The 5,380-nt window shown below is 42.9% G+C and overlaps 2 pseudogenes; both read right to left on the reverse strand.

Moving 5' to 3' along the window:
- Positions 1–538: 538 nt before the first annotated feature.
- Positions 539–2,414, reverse strand: LOC102813186 (annotated as a pseudogene).
- Positions 2,415–3,722: 1,308 nt separating this feature from the next.
- The window catches only part of LOC102816637, a 14,063-nt pseudogene continuing 12,405 nt past the window's right edge, over positions 3,723–5,380 (reverse strand).

A 5,380-nucleotide genomic window follows, 5' to 3' on the forward strand; every position in this document is an offset into this window, starting at 1 on the left:
GTTGAGGTTAGTGGGAAATAATTTTAATCAAAGAATTGTGCGTTTTCTTCCCACAAGCCTGCTTTGTAATAGGAAATGACAGTGCGATCCATTTCACTACAAGTAAAATATTACAAAATATTTACAAGAAAATATTATAAATAACTCAAACACAAAAGCCAAGATGGGGTGAGATAAGCGGGTTTCTCAGAAATTTCTACTCCAGTGCCCATAGCACACAAGAGAGTTGAAATAAGTAAGTAACTAAGGCTCCCATGATCACGTTTCAAAAAATTTGGAGAAGAGAAAGAAACAGGATGAAAATTGTGTGAACGAGAATGAATGTTAGCAGCACTGCTTTAATAACCAATCTATTTTTAATGAAACATCCTCTCTTATAGGCCATACATTCTGACCAAGACTAAATTTTAGGATATTCCTGCACTGGAATTAGGAAATACCCTGACAGTGGAAGTAGCTCGTTAACCTAGGTTTAATGAGAGCTTCTTTCTCCATGAACCACTGAAGTGAGCAGAAGCCTGTTCTGGATCAATAGCTGTCACAGTAGCCCTTCCATCTCTTTCATGAATGCTTCGTACACATCATCCTTAGTTTGTACTGACACAGGAACAGAGGGACCAGATTTGGGCGCTGCTTTGGCAAGAGGCACAGCAGAATCATCCTCTGACTTCCTTTGGGGAATAGTAGTAGCCCCGATGTACTCTCAGTGGAGTGGGCACAAATTGAGTAATCTCTGCCTTGGGATTAATGATCTGTGGCTTGGCACGGATGGTTGCTGTGGCTTTCTTCTCAATGGTGGCTGTGCTTGTATCCTCCGCCTTAGGTCACTGAATCAGGTTGGGTGGGGCACTTAAAACCCCAGGGTTTGGCAAGGGAAAAAGGTTTGGTGGGAAAAGCCCAGGTGGGGCAGGTCCAAGTGGAGGCACCAAAGGTGGGTGCCTCATGCCAGGACGAGGTAGAGGGATACCTGGAGGTGCAGGGGGAGGTAGCATTGGAGGAGGGCCCTGAGGAGGAGGGCCAGGAGGCAGACCTGGAGGAGGGACTGGAGGGGGACCAGGAGGTCAGCCCAGAGGTAGTCCTGGAGGTAAAAGTCAGGGTAAAGGCCTCTGAGTCCTGGCATTCCAGGTGGCCTCAGGAATGGAGGCGCTTCTGGCAGTGATCCAGGAGGAAGGCCTGTAGGTGGTCCAGGTGGCATTAAAGGTGGAGCAGGTGGTAGTCCAAGGGGTGGTGGTCCTGTATCTGAGAAGGAGGAACAGACTGTGGAGGAGCCTGCTGCTGTAAAGAACCAGTAGATGTGCCATCAGAAAGCGATTCCTCTTTATGTTGCTTTTTGTGATTTTTTTTTTCTGCTTCAAAATCATCAGAATCATCTTCATCATCATTGTCTGAAAATTCCTCTACTTCTCGTCCCTCCTCAGGGATTTCCTGGCCTGCCATTTGAAGCATTATGGCTTGAAGAGGAGTCAACTCCTTCATGTTCTTCTTTTTCTTCCTGGATTTTCCAGGCATATCTGCAAATCGCACACTCAGACCAGACTTCTTTTGTTCATTGTTGTCTCTGTCATTATCATCACGGTGCACAAAATCATCCCCCTCGCTCTCTCCATCTGACCTGTCAGTGTCGCTGTCATCATGCGTATCTTGATCCATGTCTTCAGGATAGCCATCATCTTCACTGGTGCTAGAGACATCATCATCATGGCCTCACTGAGCAAGTTCAGGACTGTATAACATATCTTCATCTCACCTATGAGGGGGAAGATCTAGGACAAAGCCCACTTTACAACCATACATCTGAAAGACTTGAGGAGGAGGTGGACCAGGGGGAGGACCAGGAAGCTTTCTATCAGGGAGCAAACATGGAACACCATGTCCAAGAAGAAAAAGTATAGAAACCACCTGAGTTGGTGGTCCATAGACTGAAGTCTTCTTAAGGATGGAGGGTGGCTGAGCACCAGTAAGTGAAATGCCCTGGATCAAGATGTTGGAAGGAGCATGAGGCATAGCTCAACTTCTACATGCTGAGCATTCTAGCAGCATCAAAATATTAGCTAAGTTGAGCCCTCTTCTGTTCATATTCTACTTTGAGCTGTCTCAAGTCTTTGTAAATATCTGGATTCTCTTTTTCATAGAGTCGTAGAATACGCTCAAAGGTTTCCTGCAGTTTTTTACGCTTGTCCTTCAAAACCTTTTCATGTAACTGTGACTGTTGCACTGGATTAAACTCCATTTCATCTAATTTCTCCATGTCACGAATAATGTTTGGGATCCTTCATCTTTAAAACCGCAGCTCATACCATCATATGTTGTTTTTTGTTCTCTTTTAATTCTCTTTTCCGGGCCTCTTCTCAGGCCTGGTCTGAGGGGTTCATAAATTTTCCACTCCTGGTGGATGATGTAGATCTCTGTCCCATGATGGCAATCTGTATGATTTACTTTTTATTTAAAAAAAAAAAAAAGAACAAAACAAAACACTTTTGCTGGGCTCCTGGTACTGCGAGGAGGGGGCAGCAGGTGACACCTAGTTTCTTTTGCTTCGTAGGGACCTTCACCCCTGCCTCTTGGTCAGCCACCCATCTTGAAACCTTGAGGCTGTACATCTTTATGGGAGCAGAACGCCTCATCTTTCTCCTGTAGAACAGCTGATAGTTTCGAACTGCTGACTTTGCAATTCGCAGCCCAATTGGTAACCACTACGCTACCAGATATAATCAGACATAATTTACAAATGGTTCCTGGGTGGTTCAAAGAATTTAGGCATTCCGGTGCTTAAAGAAAATTGTTGAACTCATAAGAAAGGTCTGATGATGTACTTCAGAAAAAAAACAAAAAACAAAAAAAACAGCCGCTGAAAGTCCTACAAAGCACATACTACTCTGCCACACATAAATAGGGTCACCAAAAGTTGGTATTGACTCCACGGCACCTGGTTTTTATTTGTTATGTGAGGAGACTTTTCTGAATACAAATAAATAATAGATGACAGAAATGAAGTTCAGACCTTGGTCTTCAGCTTTCTATTGTCCCAAGCTACAGCTAAATGGAAACAGCACATATGTTTAGTTTTAGATTGCCTTTTCACTCTGAAATGTTAAGTGCCCTCATGTCAGGTCTGAGTCATAGCAACCCTGTACAGGGTTTCTGAGGAGTGACTTGTTGTTGTTGTTGTTAAGTGCCATCGAGTCGGTTCCGACCCATAGCGACCCTGTACAGGGTTTCTGAGGGTGTAAATCTTTACGGGAGTAGAAAGCCTCATCTTTCTCCCGCGGAGCAGCTGGTAGTTTCGAACCACTGAGGAATGACTAGTGGATGTGAAATGCTGACTTTAAGGTTAGCAGTCCAATGCTTATCCTACAGCGCCACACCAGAAGTTGTTAATATAGATAATCAACAGCTACATGTCCAACTGAATCAAGAGACAAACAAACCTTGTTGTTTGGAAAGAACAAGGAAATTCTTCATGGTTTGAAATTGGAAAAAATGTGCTGCAGAATTGTATATCTTCATCATACTTACTCAATTATGATAAGCAAATAATCAGAGAAGCTGAACTACATGAAGAAGAACTTGACATTAGGACAGGAGAAAGACGAGGTAACAACCTATGATATACAAAGCATACAATTTTACTTGCCAAAAATGAAGATTACTTAAAATACTTTTTTGGAGTGTACATGTGTGCTAAATGGCTTTATTAGAGGCAAACCAAAGTTATAAAGGAATTAAGAGTTGGCATTGGGGCCCTTCTTCTTGCCAAAGATGGGCACCACAGTGACGAAACGCCTGTTATACTGACAGCATCCGCCAGTCACCTTCCCCTCTTTAGTCACCTTGGAAGTCTGACCTCTCACTGTCCCAGCATGAGCCAGAGAACCTTATCCTCTAAGCATGCCACCAGCTACTTCCAGAGTTGTCAGGGCCTCCAGCCCACAAAAAGGACAACACTGACCCAGGGTTGCCTCATCCTCCAGGGGCATGACTCCTAGAAGCACAGTCTGATATTCCCAGGTGATACCCTCCAGTGACACTACGTTAGCCTTGATCTGAGGGACCTTCTCCTGGCCATTGACCTCAAGGGTGTATAGTTCCTGGGCAAGAACAAAGAGTTGCACGACCCCTACTGCAGTTAAGGCGAAGACAGGGCAAGAGGAAGGAGCGGGAGCGGGCACGTCCTAAAAGCCTGCTGCATGTTATGTCACGGCCTTAAAGTACTTATTGATGAAGGTTAGAGATTACAGCTTTCAATATAAATTATACCTGGACACAAAGACAATGAAAATCCTCACAATTGGTTTGATAAGCAAATTGAAGTTGTTAGGAATTTGATTTTCTTGGATCTATAATTAATGTCCAATAGAATGAGCAGTCAGGAAATCAAAGGACGTACTGCATTGGGAAAATCAGCTGCAGGAGACATCTTTAAAATGTTAAAGAGCAAATATGGTACTTTGAGGACTAAGGTGTGCCTAATGCAAACCATGGTACTTTTCAGTGACCTCACATGTATGTAAAAACTAGAACATGAAAAAGGAAGATAAAATAAAAATGGACACATTTGAACGGTGGTTTTGGTGAAGATTATCGAGTGTATGGTGGACTGCCAGAAAAATGAATCAATCTACCTTAGAAAAGGTACAGCCAGAATACTCCTTAGAAATGAGGATGGTGAGATTTTGTCTTGCTTACTTTGGACACGTCATTAGGAAAGACCAATTACTAGAAAAGGACATCATGCTTGGGTAAAATAAAGGGCTGGCTAAAATGAGAGAAACTTTCCATGAAATGGATTGATACATTAACTACTACAATGGGCTCAAATACCAATAGTTGTGAGGCTAGCATTGGTTCTTTTGGTTTTACATAAGGTGACCATGAGTCAGAGTAGACTCAATGACAGCAACAACAAATGCCCAACAAATTCTCACAACAACATTTATTAACCTTACTTTAAGGATAAGGAAACAGGTTTAGAGAAATTAAGGTCACACAGCTGTCAGTTTGTCATACTGAGGTGACTTGCATGTTGCTGTGATTCTGAAATTTTAAATACCAATAGGGTCAACCATGGTGCACAGGTTTCAGATGTGCTGCCAGACAAAGACAGACTAGGAAGAAAGAGACCAACTATTTCTGATTATTTAGTCACCAAAAATCTTATGAATAGCAGTGGAATGCTATTAGCACCAAAATATTGAATACTGAAACATCATGAAGAGCACCTGAATATTTTCAGATATAGTGCTGTAATATGAGTCCCCTAAGGAGCCCTGGTAGCATAGTGGTAACGAATTGGGCTGCTAGCCTCAAGGTCTGCAGTTTGAAACTACCATCTGTTCCACAGGAGAAAGATGAGGCTTTCTGCTCCCATAAAGATTCACAG

Source organism: Chrysochloris asiatica, unplaced genomic scaffold, assembly GCF_000296735.1.
Source record: "Chrysochloris asiatica unplaced genomic scaffold, ChrAsi1.0 scaffold00002, whole genome shotgun sequence".
NCBI classification, from domain to species: Eukaryota; Metazoa; Chordata; class Mammalia; order Afrosoricida; family Chrysochloridae; genus Chrysochloris; species Chrysochloris asiatica.